This window comes from Cygnus atratus, chromosome 2 (genome assembly GCF_013377495.2).
Source record: "Cygnus atratus isolate AKBS03 ecotype Queensland, Australia chromosome 2, CAtr_DNAZoo_HiC_assembly, whole genome shotgun sequence".
In the NCBI taxonomy this organism is placed as follows: Eukaryota; Metazoa; Chordata; class Aves; order Anseriformes; family Anatidae; genus Cygnus; species Cygnus atratus.
Genome location: NC_066363.1, coordinates 2,467,691 through 2,486,969, shown reverse-complemented (window position 1 = coordinate 2,486,969; position 19,279 = coordinate 2,467,691). Strand labels below are relative to the sequence as shown.

Sequence of the window (19,279 nt, the reverse complement as noted above, 5' to 3'; positions counted from 1 at the left end):
CTAGAAATTTATCCTCCAGAGTTGAAAATCATTTAGCTAAAGGCTTTGAAAGTCCCACTGGTTTCTCACAATGTAATGTAATCATAAACATTTCTATTCTAAAAGGGACCTCTGGACCTCCTCAGTCCAACCTCCTGTTCAAAAAATCCAAAGTTAGATTGTGCTCTTGTCCAATTGAGTTTTGGTCATATTTTTCCACACAGTGAAGACTTATTTGTTATATACAATCATAGTTTCCCTTCCTGCAACTTGTGACTCTTCTCCTTCCGCAGTACACCTCTGCAAAGCTCCGTCTTTTGTACCAACCCCATTTATGTAGAGGAAGTTTGCAATTCATTCTCCCCTTTTCCCATGGCCACGTTTCCTTGAGAGTGCTCACTGCCTGGGAGAGTAAGAGGAACTGCTGTGGATATTTTTAATAGGGTCTCAGACTTTTACAGACAAGGTGTTTACAAAGTGTTTTCCTTTTAATTTAATTATATTATACTTCCAATGTGTGTCCAATGTCCTTTCCTTAACTGTATTTGTACCTAAGTTTGGGTCTTACCCTCTACATACTTTTGTCCTTTTCCTCCAGCATGACCATATCTTCCACTTCTTCCTATGTCTGCCACTGGATCATTTCTTCCAAAATTGTCTTCCTTACTGAAATAAAACTGAAATTAATAAAACTAAGCTACTTGTTTTTATTAATACTTTACATTAAAATATTTATTTTCCTCTTTATATTTCTGTCATAACTACAATAGAATTTCTATATACCGTAACAATTTTGCTTCCAAATGACCCATCTTGTCTGATGCATCACAACCCCTGCATCAAGAAAAAATGAGAATTCTCTCCACTCTCCTTTCATCATAAACATGGAATCTGACTTCCTATTACTAGAGCTAGTAATTCATAGATAATATGAATAGTAATTCTTCATTCCTAGAGCTAATAATTTCTACTAACAGTCATTATCTCTGCAGCTCCTGTTCACCTTCTCCGTACTCAACAAATCCTTCTTCTTTCCCAAATTTGATTACCCATGTAAGTGCCAGCTTTCATGTCTTAGTTAAAAAGAGTCTTGCTCAATTACTCCTTTACTCACAGACAGAAAGTGGGCAGCCTATGTTGTGTAACATCATCTTCTAGCTTTGCAAAGCTCATCATAATTCTGCCTTTTTATCTGATTTTCATGGCTATTGGTCACACAGATATCCCCTTTCTTGCAAAGTTGAACATTAACTTTCTCCTATAAGGTCACTTGTTCTGAAACCAGCCTTACCTTTAATGCCTGTAAAAAATGTCTTGGTGTTGGCTATGCAAGGTCAATTGGAAGCTGGTCTAAATACCACTAAAAGCACCATGATATTTCTACTGATTTCTATGGACTCTGGGTTAAAGTTCTCATTTAGAACTGTTATGATAATGTATTAGCCAACATTTCCGTAATCTCACTATCGTCACAGTCCTGATCAGTTATTTATTATTTATTATTATGATTAATGTTTGCTATAGCAATGGTGCTACGTGACAGCTAAGATGAACTGAGTAGAGAACACAGGTGAAATAATAGAGAGGCCTTCCAAAGATGACAACATAAATTTTATGGGCCAGGGACTTGTCTAACTCCTTATGTACCTCGCTTGTGCCCAGGAAAGCTGTTGTTCCAAAGAACATTATCATTCACCCACCCTAAAATTTTGCATTTAAAAAAAGAAGTCCTGAGAGATAAAGTAGCAGTTGGAAAACTTCATACCAATAAAAATAACATGTTCATTTCAAGCACATTTATGCCACTACCTTGTTGACGTCAGCTAAGGAGCTAGTTCTTGGCTTTTTTATAGCCAGTGGAAAACACACTTAGGCTCAGTATGACTAGGGAACATCTCAACTGGCTCATTTAGGTTATGTTTTTGAATGGGATGAATTACACACACCTAGTACTCTACTAACGCTTTTGAATACAACTATGCTGATTACAAAGGAAGCTAGCTTCAGTGGAGATTGACTAGCTTCAGTACAGATTTTCAGTTAAATATAACACCATCTAATGAATCCTGTACCCCTCTCCTTAACATCTGTTAAACCAGAGTCTGCAGTTTTCAAGCTGTGGTGGCTTGCCATCAGAAATCCAGTCAAAGTTACCTAAAAGAGCAGTGGCAGCATGGCCTTCTCAGGGAGCAGACTTTGCTCTGTAGACAAAATTTCCTCCCTGGTGATCATGTTGCAAACAAATTCTGTCACAGAGAGTCAGGGCACAAAGAACAAAAAGGAATTTGAGCAGCTAGGTGGTGGGAGAAGGGAAATTGAGGGAGTAGGGGGCTAGAATGGGAAAGCACAGAAGCAGTTTAAAAATATTTGGAATCCGTAATTGTATTTTTCTCCTAGAGTTTTTTTTTTTTTTAGCCCAGATTAATTATTCCCCTTACAATGCTTTTTCATAAAGGGATCAAGTCCATTGTTTATAGTGTTTGCTAATAACTGCCCCAGTTGTGTTGTCACAGTGGAGTGATTCAATTACAAGACTGGACAATAAAAGCTCAATAAAGAAACTCAAATCCTTACTAAATTTTTTTTTTTTTTTTTAAATTGATGTTAAAAAAAATGCCCAGTCAGGCTAGGATTGCCAGATTGGGAATTTACATTACAGAGAAGAATGATATGATCTCTCTGAGTAGCATGGTGCAAATTAAAAGAGGTTTAGCGTTAAGTGTTCATGGCACAAAAGCAATTTTAAGTACCTGCAATCAGCTTAGATTGGCTAAGCCTAAATATGTACAAATCGTGTAATGGGCAATATCCCTGGCAGTACCACGCAGAGCCCTGACAGATGTGTACGCTGAAGTTTGCAGTCAGTCCTACAACAGCTCACAGTGCGTGTGTGCCTGTGGGTACACGTGTGTGTGTGTGTGTGTGTGTGTGTGTGTGTGTTTTGTGGGCCACCTAGTGTCCTGGTGCCGACTACACAAAAGGGTCTGCTTTTCATTTCTGGTAAAACAGATTTTAAGGCAAAAAAAATGAGATTACGATTAGCTATTTTGACACCTTGTCAATCACAAAACAGGATAACAGGTAGCCATGGAGTGACGCATCCTTCTCCTAACTCCTAACTCTTAACTCCATTTGAACCCTTTTTGCAGTGGGAAATTCACTATTTCCCTTGTCGGTCATCTCAGTTTCTAGTTACCTTTGCTGCAAGAATTATTTATTTTTTTCCAGCCTGACATAAACAGATGCCAACCTTTTTTAAAGTCTACTACATAAAAAGACTCTCCATTATGAGAAAATTTTGTCCTGTATGAGCATTTATACACAGTAACGCAGACACACTTTAATCTTCTCTATGTCTGCCTAAACAGTAGGATCTTAGTTTCTAAATGCAATGTAGGATTGCAAGGCTTTGGCTCATTCTTACAGCTCTCTGAATTCTTCCAAACATACCAACATTTACTTCCCTCCCATCCTCAGTCCTCTGATTTGTCACTAGAATGGTCATAAAGTCTTATTAATTAATTAATTACTTTATTTATTTTTGCATTTGAGATATATAAGATGTCTCTTGCTTTTAATTGGTCATCCAGTAGTCAGTAAGGAATGACCCTATTAGGACCTCTGTTTTCCATTTGACTGCTTAATAATGTTAAAAGTCTACAAACTTAATAGAATGTCCTACTATTCTCAAAAAAATCAATTAAAATTTTTCGAAGTGCTGCACAGTCACATATAGATCTACACAGAGACTGATATTGGTGTCATGTTCTTGAGACATAAGGTAAGAAAATATGGCAGAGAAAAAGACTACAAAGAGAACAGCGTGGAAATAATATATAGTTCATGTAACTTGAACTTGGGAGCCTGGAGCATTAGCTTAGCTTGGGTGTCCTTGGTGAAGAGTGAGTAATATGCTTTCAGCCTACCTTTAATGTACCAAAATCTTTCCATTGCTAGCCATAACGGAAAACAAGATCTGAAGGCCTGAGACGATGGAAGTCTGATTTGCTCTTGACCTTCAGATGCCACCACAGTCATGATGTTTCATGTCAATACCAAAAATGTGAACTATCTTGACTAATTTTATTAGGCTAAAAATAAGGCTATTTGCTTGTGCTAGTATTTTTGTATCTATCTATAACCAATAGAGGGATAAGCAACTGCTCCAGGAAATACTCTATTTCAGACACTAAGGAATGGGATGGATCACCTTCTGGCAGTGTCTACCAGAGGGCAAATCACGTGTACTATACACCCTTCCCATAATTCTTCCTCTTCAGGTGCTTTATTCTCTTCATTGACTAGCTGGAGCCCGATCATCTTGCTTTGTCTAATAAATTCACTTTTAGATGGCTCAGACTACGGGATTTGAAGACCACCTCATTGTAGATTCAGTGGGAGACTTCCAAAACAGCACAAGAGCTGTGCATTTCTGCTTATGATCAGACCTGTAGTCATGTAGCCACTGGGAACTCTGGTTTGTGCAGCTGGTCACTGCTGGCTCCACCGTCAGATGAGAAAGCTGTTGCAGTGCCAGGCTGAGCACAAGGAGGCAAGCAGAACTGGAGAGCCCTCCTAAGAGGCTGACTGGTTGTCTGAGCACCTCTGCTCATGCAGTCATCCTAGCAACTGGATGGGCATAACTAATAATATTAATAAAGAGGAAGAAAATGACACTAGCGCTAGCCTTTATTAGGACATTCATCACCCATAACTTCCCCTGTTGTCACAGACCCCTCTGTTGGATTCATCCATCCTTAGACAATCATCTAAAAAAGGCACCATGAGCTGCCCTTTCAAGTGACCTTTCACTGATAAAAGCAGGAAACCTGTCTTAAAGCAGGGACTTAAGTTTCAAATAGCTATGGTTAAGGGAGATTATTTCTACCCTCAGCACTTAATCTAAGTTAATCATCAAGGCTCAGCCTGTCATTCCTGGAAAGACGTGGAACATTCACCCTATCCTTTGGTAGTGGTTTATGGTAGCTAGGATAAACCATCCTCCAAAATGGCAGTTTCTCTGAACTGACAATAGAGAGAAAGGGATAAGAAAGCTCTTCTGAAAGGTGCTTCAGTGATTTTCCTGAAATATCAGGTGGAATAAACATGGGCTTTTAAGCTTTTGCAGCAGAGGAACAGAGATTTTCAAGAGCTGGTGTCCAATCCTGCCCTTAACATGGACTGATGGTTGAACAATGTCTCTTTTTAGGGCTACGATGGGCTGTTCTTTATGCTAACAACCACTAGAGATGCATTCCATTCTGGGTTTACCACCAAATATTAATAATCTAAAAATTAAATATTCAATCCTCTCCTGGAGGACTAAATATTCAATCCTCTCCTGTCTAAAAAAATGAGGTAGAATAAGTCACCTCTGGAAGTACCCGTTTATGCTCATGGTCTGTTTAGCTTCAACTAGGCATCCATTTTTTAAACAGCCACCAGGAGACACATGAAGTTTTTCCTTCAAAGATATGGATTTGCATAACTGATATCTGCCAGGTGAAGGTAGAGCTCCCAGAGGTATTGTCGTATGCAGTAAGCACGCAGTGGAAAGTTTCTTTTGGTTTCAGTAGTGAAGTCTGATGCCTTGGAAGCAAGAATGATTTGAATCTGTTCTCTTTTCTCTTCTGAAGTCAAGAAACACTCAAAAAGCACAGTGACGGTGGGGCAAGGTTGGCCCTTTTACCTACACTAAATAAATCTAATAGGGTGATCAAAAGCAGCCTACTACTTTGACCACTTTATGGATTTTCTCGTACAAACTCCTCAAAAGCTGAATGAATTTCTGGGCCGGTAGGCATACATTTTTAATTAAAAGAAAAGCATTTATCCTTAAAATGGATGAGAGTGCTAAATCTGACCAACATACCTTTGAAGATCCCAGCCCCTGCTTCATTCCATGAACTTACACTCCCTGAAATGTGGCATGGCTTTATATTTCACAGCATCCATAACGTGGATTTATCAAAGGTCACTATGGCAACATCCAGGCAGTCTGAGACAAATACACATATGAGCATAGAAACAGGACAAAACAAACTGAAATCGCCCTGTTCCCACCCAGTCTTCTACCCTGGTGCTTCAACTCCAAATTTAGACAACTGCTATTATTAATACTCCCGTCGATATTACCTCAGCAGAGATTGAGAAGCAGAAGAGAGTTCACAGTGCACATAGGGAGAGGAATATCATTGTTGTATAGGCACGTTGCATGCATAGGATCACTTGCGCTATGTATGGGCAGCTCTGCAGAATAATTGTATTGGCATGTGTGAATTCTGGGAATCAAAACCTCCTAGTATTTGTTTTAGCTGGGTTTCCATGGCAATAAGTGCACTTGCTATTAATTCTCTAGTTTATTACTAATCTTTATTCCTAGTATTTGGGGAAGGAGGTTGTTCACATACACATTGGAATTTCAGGCTTTATATGTTTAAACCTGAACTTACTGACATTACATACATATATATATAAATATAAACATAAGTAAATGAGGCACTCAGAATCATGAATCCCTATACCAACAATGATATACATTTGCAGAAGTGATTGAAAACTTTGTGATATATTAATCCTCTTTTACTAATAGTATTTTAAACAGTTATTTTGGGGAAATCTTAACCATAGCTAAATTTATAAGGTCTATTTTTTTTTCCTCTATTTTGCTCATTCTGGGAAATGATATACTTTTAACATTCCCTTGGAAGAAGGAAAAGTGTCCAGAAGGTGAAAGTTCAGAATATTTTTTTCTTTCTCTCTTTATGTACCTATTTGTACTTTATTATATATATATTGTACACACACAAATCTATATGAAAGAGCATCAATGGAAGTACAGTTGCAAAGTGAACTTCTCAGTAATTAAGATAACTAAAAATAAAAGTTCCTTGTGAAACCTTACCTTTCTCCCTTTTATTACTTGTTATCTTGCAACTTACTGGTATGGAAGCCTACAATTTTTAAATGGGAACCTCCACAGTAAGAACCATACTCAGGTAGCAAGCAGTAATTTGTAACAAAGTTGTAGCTTTATTGTGCAGTAGTTGCTTCCATGATGTATTTTCTACCCATAGTTCAAAGACTGCTCTAAAGACAGCACTGTTCGTTTCCTCCTGGGCTTCTTTCTGGCATTCCTGAGTGCTTTTCCAATGTTAATCATCTTCAAAATACCCCTCTGAGATGTGAATATTATCCTTATTTTACTAATGAGGACCTGATAAATATATTAAGATTAAGATGAAAAGTATCCACTCATCTGAGTGCCTGCTTTGGCAAAGGTTGGAGCATTATTAATCTCAGCCAACTTTATTTTTCTAAAAGTAACTTTGAGCTACTCACTTTCTTATCATCAGTGGCAAAAAACAAGCACATTCCAAGGTGCTTCATCTAATATGTCTTGGATGACTATCTTGGGATAAGATGAATTATCTTCCAGAGGGACTCAGGTACATACATCCCCCCTTATTTATTTGAAGAACAGCTTCTTTTTGTTCCATATGCAGCTAGGAGTGCTCTGTACATCACTAAGATGATACAGACTAAGAATAGTAGGGACTTGAGGGAGGTCATCTTAACCATCTCTGTGCTCCTTCTGCCTATCAGACCCCTGAAACTCAAATCAGAACAGAAGAATAAAACCCATGGGTGACCACTTGTGTGAAGTTTGCATAAAACCACTTTCTCTTAGTCGTTTCCCTTCCCGGAAGCTTATTTATTTTATTTATTTATTATTTTATTCATTTTATTTATTATTTTATTTTATTTTATTTTATTAATTTTTTGTTTTCATTTTATTTTATCTTCATCTCATTTCAATTAGATTCATTTTGGTTCATTTCATTTCATTCTTTGTGAGAGAACCATCAGAAAATCATTATTAACAGTGTATTGAAAATTAAGTAAAATAATAAAGTGGTGGTAAAAGAATGCAGAAGCAAGTTCTACCTCAGTGGAAAAGAGAGTGAAACAGATATTAATATTTAAAGTGGTGGAGGTGACAGGTGAAATATGTACTCACTTCCCCTCTCCTTCATACTGTCCACAGGGAAATGCAATTTCTCATTCACAAACACACATAGATGTCTGGGTTAGGCTTGGAAGGAAAAGGAAAAGCTTTTACTCTTATGGGGAAACATCTATTCCCAGCGGATAATGAAATAAGTTTCTGGCACTACATGCTGTTAGGTGGCTGTGTTTGTGATTCCTGTGCTTGGGCTGGTGGGTGACGGTACCTGGGCAAGATGCAGATCATGGGTATCAGCTGACCTTAAAACATCAAGTGAAAAATGATTTATGGCAAATGATTTAGTAGGATCAAAATGAATCTTAAAATATATCATTAAGGAAACGTTTGGAACCTTACAGATGGCAGTCCTGGTTTGGAGAGCAAAAATGGGGCCAGATGACCCTTTTGAGGGGCTAGAAACCTTGGGAGACCACTGACATATCTCCTTCACCTCTTCCATGGGATGATGACAGTGAGAATCTAACACCAAGATGAAAGAGACACTGAAATATGTCAGGCTGATATCTCTGTTGAACAGAAGACCTCTTTAAGCAAGCATATAAACACATGGTTTTCCTTAAACATGTACTTAAATTCCAGTCACACAAACATAATTACAGAGTTAATGCAGTTAATTAAATTGATTATTAGTCATGCCTCACAAGCTTCTGAGTGATCGGAACACTTGAGAATGGGATTACTTTTATGGATATTAAACCATTAGTCTTTGTTTAGAGGCATCTTAGACTGAAACTATTCTGAAGGAACCATAAATCTTGTGATTAAACATATGAAAATAAACAATGTGTTCACATAGATATAAATAAACAGAATTCAACCAAACTTAGGTGTCATAGCCCCTATTTAAATAAAGAATATAAAATCTTGCTGTTCAACAGTTAACCAAACTTTGACTTGGGTGAAGGACTGTAGGACTATAAAGTAGTAGGGGATGATTTTCAAAGAGAGAGACTGAAGCGTTGTGTTAAGCGTTTGTGTATATACTTGTATATGTATATGCAAAGCATGTAGAAAAATGAAAAAGTTTATGCAATGAAATTTCACTAATCCTGTTGCCAAAGAATCCAATGCCATATCTTTTTCAGAGATAATGGAATATTAAGGGTCCTTTTCTTTGTCATTATTCCATATCATGAGTTCAAGAAAAGATCTTCAGAGTTTTTTGCCGTTTCTTGTTGTTTGTTTGTTTGTTGGTTTGTTTGTTTTCCTTCTCTAATTCCACTTCTCTATACTGCTCTAAAGACTGATGGTCGTAGACTTTACAGGGAAGGACTTGCTGATGGTCAGTCATGGAGTTTAGAGAGTATGGGTTCAGACAACATCTGTGCTAGAATTGTGCTCTATGACTTTAGTCATTTTACCTAATCTCAACCAATCTCTTAGTCAATTCACATCTAATTTCTGCCTCTTTTCTTCTATCTCAAATGAACACAGTATTCTTTTCTCCTGCGTGTGATCTGGTTTACTTGTTATATAAGATTAGTGGGATGTGAGTATCTATCCCATTTGTGTAAAGAGCACTTAGCCTAGTGAGTGGATATTGTATGGTAATATGCACTTGGGTTTCCTCCTCAGAAGGAATCAATCCTGTCTCATCTCTTCTGCTTAGAACCTAATAGTTTTGGTGGCTTTTGAATGTTCTCTTGTCTCAGAATGTGGAATATGTTGAATTTTCCATTTTAAATTCTCCAGGGCATCACGGCCATAATATTCGCATAATATAATGAAACAAGGCTTACTATTTATCTGTTTTATACCTCTTATTGATAAATCCGTGCTTTAATGTTGACTACTGTTTGCTTCCTTGAAAACAAAACAAAATAAAACAAAACAAACAAACAAAAAAAGAAACACCTGAGGATGGGAGGAATTTGGCTCCAGGGACTGACTATAAAAGTTTTACTATGCTCTAAATTTGGAACCTCTTGACAACTGACAGCATGGATTTCACCCATGGGAGTATTTGTTTCCTGTTATGCTGGAGCTGATTATATTATATTCATATTATTTTAAATAAGTGTTAGGGAGGCTGTGGTGTTCAGATGTTTCAATGATGCCATAAACTTAGACAACTGCTAAGCATCTATGAAATATGAAGCATAACAGTCATATTGATTGGTAAAATATGGGGGGGGGTACCCTTTCCTGCTGCCCCCTTGCCAGCTCCTTCTCTGTCTCTCCAGCCACTGCAACGATGCACTCAGCCCAGCAAACACTCCAGTTTCTCCTAAGGAAAGTTGTGTGCTTTTCTCCAGGCAGGATAAAGATCATTAGTGGTCCTGCCTGACATGCAAGGTCAGGGCTCTATTATTTACTCAGAACTACGACAATATTTAGAATACTTGTGTTTGGTGTGGGCATCTATGTAACAAGCCAGTCCCTACTCTAGACCTAATGTTTCATTTTCTTCAGTGAGCCCTAACAAACAATGACTGGAGAACCTGAGGTGTGAGGCACATGTTTTTAGCCATGTTTGTCATTTTCCACCAGCCCACAAGAAGCTGCATCATTTTTATTTTCAAATTGCACTTTGTTGGTCTTGCTTCCCTTCATCCCTCCTCAAAACCATCTTGTTTCCTGCCTTAATGAAATGATTTGAGGGTCTGCATAGACTCCAAACGGGAGAAGACACACTTTGAGAGAGAGACAACTACAGTTGGAAAGGGATATGACTTTCAGGAGCCAGCTGCCACAGGATGAATTGCACCAGAGATAACAAGCTGTTATTGTGAGCCACGAGCAGGGATGTGTGTGGTAACTCCTTTCTCAGAAGATCCTACAGACACGCTGATTCATGTGCTGCCTTCCTCCTTTGGCTGAGCAAAGTGCCAGCCTTCGGGGCTGTCATTTTACAGAGTGAAAGACAGACATGAGATGCGCTGGCAGGAGGTTTCCAGGCAGTGGGGTAAACGAGCCAAAGAATTCAAAGCCACAGTCTCTCCCATTCCTACCCACCAGATTATAACTGCAGCCAGAAGAGAGATGCAGATGAAATGGGAGAGCAAGAGAATGCAGTTACTGTGCTGAGAGGTATGGTCCAAAGAAACACGTTAATTTTGCTAGGGCTTGGGCCAGCAGAAGGGGCCCAGAGTGGCAGAGAGGGAAGGAGATGAAGGAAAAAGAGGGGATTATCAAACCCATTGCCTAACACACATCGCCTGGTGCTGCTGGTTACTTGCCTCAAGGCCACCCACACAGGGTAAGTGACACTCGTGAATGACTTAGTGAAACTCATGGGGCCTGTTGAGGCAGTGAACAGGAGTCTCTGTCTTCGTTAAAGAAGGAGTCATTTAAAAACGGAGCTGCGAAGGGGGAATGGGAGTGTGAAGGGATGCTAACAGTAACACAACAGCAATAAGAAAACATGAGGCCTAACAAACAGGGCTAAGGCGGTTGGCGCTGCCGTGCTATCAGCACCCGGCACCTAGACTGATGGAGTTTTGTTCTCCCCAGACCTGCTGGTGGATGCCAGCTCGGAGGAATGAGTCAGGCTCACCGTTTTAATTCTTTGGACGTAAAACTCAGCGTGAGGTACGAGGGAGAACTGCAGTCACACTCGACAGAGGCCACCTAGAAAAGCCAATGTTGTTCTTAGTGGGGTGAGTTACCTCATCCTGAGCCAATAGGTGGGAAAAATACAAGCATCTCACCCTTCACCAGCTCTCTGCATCTCCAGCTGATTGCTACAGTTCCATAAGAGCTACAGAAAAGTGTTTGAAAGCTCTCCAAGCTGAAGGAGCCTCATGAGGCTTTCTGAAAGCAATAAAATTACTTCTTCCTAATCCCTGTTTTTCTTCCCCCCCCACATTTTTTTTTTTTTCCTTGCTTGTAATGCTGAAAAATGATAAGACAGAAGTCCAGGTTCAGGCCACATCTAGATGTTTCTGTATGAAATTTTAAACTTCCAAAAGTAATGGAAAGTTCAGTGTGATTACTGATGCAATGTTGATTTCATCAGAAGGGATTTTCCTTGTCTCATTCCATGAAGTCATTTCCTCTTCTAGCAAGCCGGAATGTCAAGAGTTAATATTATATTTATTTTAGTCTTCACATAGAAAGAGATGACCTGGATACAGACATTATCACCAAATTTAAACCTGGCCTATTTTGACAATGAAAATCTAGAGGATTTTCAAATGGAGCAAAACTGAAGCTGCATTTGGGTCAAGTTGTTCATTTCCTTATTTGTGTGTACAATAATCACCTCGCAGTGCCATGTCTTCACATATTCAGATTTCTCACTGTTCAACAGTGAGAAATAGGAGTTAGCACTTAAAGCTTGAAGAAGCTTGCAATCAAAATAAAAGTCAGAAAGAATAATTTTCCCCCCCTCCCCCTTTTGTAAGACATAAACATCAATGCATTTGTCCAAAAATCATTGGCATATCTGCAAAATCCTTAACTTCTACATAACCCAACCAATAAGTTGATAATGAAGGTTTCTTCCTCTAAAAACATCCATGTGACTTGAGAATACAATTTAATGCCAAAAGTCTCTTGCAGTTCGTCAAAACACAACCTCTGAGAAACTTCAGTAGAGAAAACAGAAGAAACTTTTTTTATTATCTTTATTTTTACTCTTTTTTTTTTTTTTTTTTTTTTTTTTTAGCTTTGCACAGCCTCTAAAATTTTGATCTGCCAAGTTTCACACAGATCTGGTTAATTCCTGTTCAAGAAGCAAGTCTTCTGACTCAGTCATATCCTAAAATTCTTCCTTATGAAGGTTTCACTCTATTGAGGGCCAGAAATGCAGATCCATTTGCTGATGTGATTTGACTAATCCCACTATAATGAGGAAGTGGAACAGCTGAGATGAAAGCCTGAGCTCTCACTGTGCAAAGGTATGAACTAATAAGCAAAACTAAGCTAATATGGGGGTCTGGGCATTCCCGCAGGAGATTTGAACCAAACTGACTTTGGAGTTTTTGATGAAAATGGATGCCAAACACATTACTGAGGTGTCTAAAAATGAAAGCAAAAAGTCAACAATGCTACCACCTGTCTGTTCATTCATGATACTATTAGCTATTCAGTGTCAAACAAACAAATGAGCAAAAATAAAGCAACTAAACTTAACCTACGTTTCAATGCATACCAGAACTTTCATTGTTATACTCACTTATTTCTAGTGAACAAGACAAACATCTGTGGACTGCATTCATACCACCACAGAAATGCATACATCTGTGTACTTGATGAGGGTATTTTAAAACAGTATGGAGAAATGGGATCATGCAAGGGAGGGATATAATAAGATGAATATTTGTTGCAGCTAGCCTGGGATAAACCATCTAATAGTGAGAGTTATTAGCCTGTGGAACTGAATTTCCAGAAAAATCAACCCATTAAGTTGAGATATTTAAAAGTAGCCCAAAACCACATGGTTGAGAACATGCTGTATATCCTTAGTTAGCAGACATGTATCCTTCTGAGTGACATTCTCCAGTATCTGAAATGTAAGAACAGTGTGTTACCACTTAAGTTGCTGCAAGGCTACAGACTTTATAATGATGGTGCTGTGTTCAGAGACTAGAAGACACTCTTGACCTTAAAGAATTTCCTTTCTCAGTCATCAGTTTTTAAAATTTTTAAGCATGAGCTTTTTTTTTTCTGTAATATGCCTAAATCTATTTCTATTAAATAAAGTATGCAGGCACCAGAACAACTTTTTTAAGGATTTAGTGCTTGCTTAAGTGATTTGGTAGATCAGGGCTTAAAGTAGGTTTCCCCTTACATCTGTAAGGTTGGGAGAATGGGAAACAGGCGCAGAGATGTTAAAGCATTGGTGTCTGATATGTCATTAATGACAAAATGGGGATGGGGAATTTACAACAAAACTAATAGAGAATTAATTAGGAATAAAAAAGACAGTTTGAAAGACATTTTAGTAGTTATCACCAATTAGACGGAAAGCCTATCAAGCTGTTTTATGATTTGGTATTTTTCTTCATACAGAAGCACAGATACATGGAAAATTCCATTTCTATTACTGTGACAGCTAGTTTCTCCCAGAAACATAAATTAAATTACTAAGCTGCATTGTGCTGGATACATTATAGAAATGTGACCCTGCATGCAGGAAGAGAATACAGCTGGTACGGAAAAGGTATCACAAGGAAAAAAGGTTGTGTAGATAGTAGCAAGACATAAATGTAGGCATTTCAGTAAAGGTGAATTTCTAGCAGGAATGCAAGAGAGGGTAGGACTTCAGACGCATCCTGCACGCAGATGTGGGGCTATATGAAGAGGAAGAAAACAAGGGTATAGCTAAGAAAGACTATATTAGATGAGGAAGAATATATGTGCGGACCAAGAGGTTAACAATTTTCTTGGACTCAAAGGTGGGGCATGTTAAAATTGTGAGTAGCCTCCTGAGTAAAGATGATCTAGACTGAGTCATGGAACATTTTCGAACTGATGAGTCTGAAAGATAATCTCAGTCCTAGTATTTTGAATGAATATTCCTACAGGCACTGAAACTATAAAAATGGTGGAGTAGACAATGTGTAGGAACTGAGGGGAAGAATGTAGAGTTCATGTATGCTGGCAAAGCCAGTTGCAGATATAACTATTCTAGATGGTGTCCAAAAAAACACTGAATCAAAGATAACCTCATGATGATAGGCCCAAGCAATGGAATGAATAGTACATTGTCCATTGTCTTTTAAGAGAGAAGAAAAATTTGGTTTGGGCCAAGCTGAGTATAGTCATGGCTGAACACCTATTATGAGATATTCAAATGCCATTTTTAGTCAAAGAAGGACTTTAGGCATCATATCTACACTAGTTTTATTGAGCTAAGTTGTTCTGTACACAAAGCTGAGAAAGGGGACCCAATTCAGTTGTCCTTGACAGCTTTCTAGTTCCATTTGAGATGCCTTAAAGTATCTTCTCTGATTTCTCTACAAGAACACAATGTAGGTGTCAAATCATCCTTGCATGTCTCAAAGGACTCCAGACACCAAACCATGGATAGCTGAATCAAGTTCACATCAGCCTCTTTGAGTGACTTGTCTGGTGCACACTCTTAAATATATCTCAATGATGGAACATGATGATGACATGTCGATTATAGTGTAGGGTGAAGAAGATAGAGAAACAGTGGTTAGAGAACTGGAAGGGGTGAGAGGGAATCTAGCAAACAAGATACTGGAAATTGAGATAAGAACTGAGGGAAGATGGTCTACAAAGTGCAGGGAGGACAACTTTCCAGTGCTGTAGTGGGACACCACCACTGCATAAGATTGTTTGGATATTTCAAGTTGATAAAGACAGATTGTGTTATAACACAGTTATCTTCTGCTCTTCCAGTACTTCAAAGGAAACTGCTTTGAGCTCATTCCAGCTAAAATAAGCCTTTGACGCATCTTGCAGGGCCTTGATTCCACTGCTGTCTGACACTTGGAGCAGCAAGAAGGAAAGCAACATCTTCAAGCTTAGCCAGCTGGTCGTTATCAGAGACAGCCAAAACCTTCATGCAATCTGCAGAGGAAGACTTGCACCCCTATCCTAGGCCACAAGGAAAATCTTTTCTCTGAATTCATGACCTCTTCTGAACTTGTAACCATCAGCAAAATTCAGAGTGAGGTTTACACTGCAGAGAAATGGGAATACCTACATTGAATCTATGCTGGAAAGGAAAGTTTTTCTGCAAACACAGTTATGGTTGTAAATCTCAGCTCCACAGGCCAGGATTCCTTCCTGAAGATAGTCCAGTACTGCTTGCCCAAACAAGCAGTCTTTTGCATCACAGTTTGATATAATTTCCCCCATCTGCTTGGAGAAGGAAGATGTTTGTACGTTTTTTTGTTTGTTTTTGTTTTTGTTTTTATCTAGCAATATTCCTGGGTTCCTTGAAATGCTTGAAGAAGCCTCATGTTTCCGTAAAACACTGGCCATTGTCCTTTGCCTTTCGTCTTAATATTGCTGCAATACAGTTTGTTTCTTTGAATTTTTGAGACATGTCGTTTGTTTGCATTCACCCACCCACCCAGCCACATGTATTTTAACAATGTTGACCTATACTAGAAGATCCTTCTACCACAGATTGTACTAATGACCTTCTTGGGCTAATAATCTGCCACATGTGTTTATTGGCCTATAGTTAGACTAACATTTGGATATTTTGTGGGTTGCTCACCACCTCCCCCTGAGCTCCCTATTCTCCATCTTTGCCTGACTTACTTGGATGAGCTGTCTTTGAAAATATGGTAAGAAAGAGAGAGCTTGAATATGAGCAAGTGGGTTGTAGGACATAAGGACAAAAGGACCAAACTTATGAAATCTCATTCCAGTGACATTTAAATCCACAGGGACAAGTGTCATCATCTGTAAGGAAGTGTATCATGCACAGATCATAGTCATGGTGTAGAAAGAGGTATGGAAAGGGGAGGGAGAGAGGTCAGAGGTGAGGAAGGGAATATAAATCTGTGACTGCAGGATATCATTATGTTGCAATGATTCAAGACATCCTAAAGAAGAAAACAACAACAACAACAAAATAAGCAACAACAACAACAACAAAAACACACCACAAAGAGAAGCTTTTTTCCAAGAGCAGTGTCTTGGAAAATTATAGTTGTGAAGGTTAGATGACTACTGAATATGGAAGAGTTGTTATTTTGTGCATGATTATTTTTTTTTTTGGGGGGGGGGGGGGGTGGAGGGGGGAGGAAGGGTTGATAGTGTGTTATTGTCTCAAATTTCCTTCATTTTCCATAATCTCTTGTCCCAGACTGGAGGCAAGGACCACTTTCCTAGTCCAGGTCTTATGAGCTTCTGCCTGGTTTGTGGACTTGCAGACACATTTGCTCTGAAAGTCTATTTGGCATAACTGTTACAGAAACCAGGTTCATTTCAATGGCAACTCAGTTTACAGAAAACAAACAAACAAACAAAAACAAACAAACAAACAAAAAACAGAAATTAAACAAAATCTAAAATAACTCAGTCCATTCTTCTGTTCGCATTCTATACCTGTATCTTGCTGCTGAAGTGCAGAATGAGGGCAATTTTTGAAGAAGAAACAAAGAAAAAGGCATATATTTAGGCTTCAGTCCACAGTCTTGTGCTACCATAGCTTAATCCCTTGAAGATATGTGGGAAGGACTTTATGGCAGGAAAATATAAGTTTACAGAAAACCAACCAAACATGCAAAATTGGTCATATACTGGAACATGCAATGTAATGTATGCAACCTCTATGCCACATGAGACTGAAAATCAAAAAAGTTGTATTCTTTAACCACTGGTGTGAGTTAGGGCAATGCTTCAGACTTCCAATGTGTGCCAATTCAGGCTAACTGAATATCTCATTTTAGCATTCCTGTTGCTTTATCATTTCTGATTTTATTTCTCCTGTCTTGCTCATTAATAAATAGTTTTAATTTGTTCTCTTTACTTGCTTTTATAGAGAACCTTTAATTTATCCATAGCTTTTTCTTTTACAGCAATTTTCAAAGGATGAGTTTTATCAACTCATAACATTAAATAACATACCAGATACTCACATATGAAATATATGATACCAATGAAATATGAAGTTTCACATTTGAAATGTGTCATACTAATGAAAGTTTGAAATAAACACATGAAAATTTCCATGATATCTACTCCAGATCTATGAAAGTTAATACAATTATCAAGAAAATGCAGTTTTCTATGGGGAAATATCATGTTAGCAAGATATTTTGATTATACCCTGGGTAGATGAGACTGCAAGCTTCTTTTCTTCAGCTTAAATACTTCAGAACGTTTTTAACATTTCTGTTAGTTAAAGACCATGGCCCGTAGTACTATATCTCTCATAATTACAACTTGATGCCTTGCTTCTCCTTTTACTCATTTGGAAAGGGTCACTATAGGTTGTAGCTCTCACACAACTGGCCTGGCTCCCTGGTTACTAATCTTCAGGATATGTCAGAAGATGCTGAGGACCGTCTTAGGGAAAAATTAACAGAATTAAGGTGTCCAGCACATAAAGGAAAGATCTACTGTCAAGAAAACCAAATTGTTGATGCTATTTAACAAGGTAAAGTCTTAGCTGTATGTCAAATTAACTAAAAATAAAACATTTTGAATTCTGAAACATACTTTCTTGACACCCAAACTCCTCACCATGGAAGAAGGCCCTAGGCTTTGATTGTGACTTATTTCAACATGAAAACATCTTTTGAAATATTAGACTTTTCTCCTGGAAGGACATTTTTATTTTTGTTTAGCAACATGATTACTCCTTTTACAGTCATCTGTTTTGTGAAATTTGGGGGTTTTCTTTTTTTCCATAATTATATAGAATATATCACAATTTCCATGTAACAGCCAAGATATAAGCATTATATAAAAAATACCAAACATTTTAAGATTGCAATAAAATTTCTAGGTTTGGCAATACAGACAATGTGATAATTTCCTTGTGGCTCATTTTTAACCGTTTCTTTTGCCACAGTAAATGTTACTGCATTTTTCACATTTAATTCATGTTATAGGAATAATCAGAGTATTCCAGTCTTTGTGAATTTGTTTAATCTGTCTGAATTCTTTTACCTTGGGGATTGACTCATCTTGTGTTTCCCTGACTTCTGCAATGCCTGACATTTAGATCTCTTGTGTCACAGCAGCTTGGATGTGTGTTTAGCAGGTCATCTTCATTTTCATCACTTTTTACTCTCTTCGCTGTTGTTGTGCCATTCCTGGACACAGCAAATCTCAATCTCAGAGTAAGTGTAGAACAAAACACATGTGCAGATCTTATGCAGTTGTCATTTAGTACAGTAAAATTAGGCAAAGCAAATTGTCTATGTGTCTAATCTCAGAAACACGGGACAGTGTCTCAGTCTCAGTCTTTATAGACAAGAGAAGCAAAGAAGGGAATGAATTTTCTGAGGTTTCTGAAAGAAGCCATTGACACCTGGGAATAGACCAGCAGTTGCTGAATTCCACTGCTGCACAATTTAATAGGCATATATGTCTATAGTGAGTTGAAGGGAGTGCAGTACTGTTCCTTCTTTAGGAAGGATTTATCTGATTTAATTTTAGATATTTGTAGTGCAAGCTGCAGACCTGCATCTTACTAGACTTCCTTTATAAACAGTATAGAGATATAATAACATTTTAAGGGTGTGATTTATTTGATTTATTACAGAGGCTTATTTTATGAGATAAATTATGACTTTGACTTCAATGATTCTGCTGACTGAAGAGAAACACTGGGACAGCTCCTTTCGATGTAGGTATCAACACTGTAGTACTTTATGCTCAGTAGAAGACTGA

The 19,279-nt window shown here is 38.1% G+C and overlaps 1 long non-coding RNA gene across 2 annotated transcripts; it reads left to right on the top strand.

Annotated features, from left to right (window-relative positions):
- Window positions 1–10,897: 10,897 nt before the first annotated feature.
- On the top strand, window positions 10,898–15,959 carry LOC118251802 (uncharacterized). 2 transcript variants are annotated; one of them, XR_007707780.1, is made up of 3 exons: window positions 10,898–11,207; window positions 12,618–12,849; window positions 15,383–15,959. It is a non-coding gene; the product is annotated as an uncharacterized LOC118251802 (long non-coding RNA). The 2 variants fall into 2 exon arrangements; XR_004779952.2 differs by having other exon boundaries at window positions 15,320–15,959.
- Window positions 15,960–19,279: the final 3,320 nt, after the last annotated feature.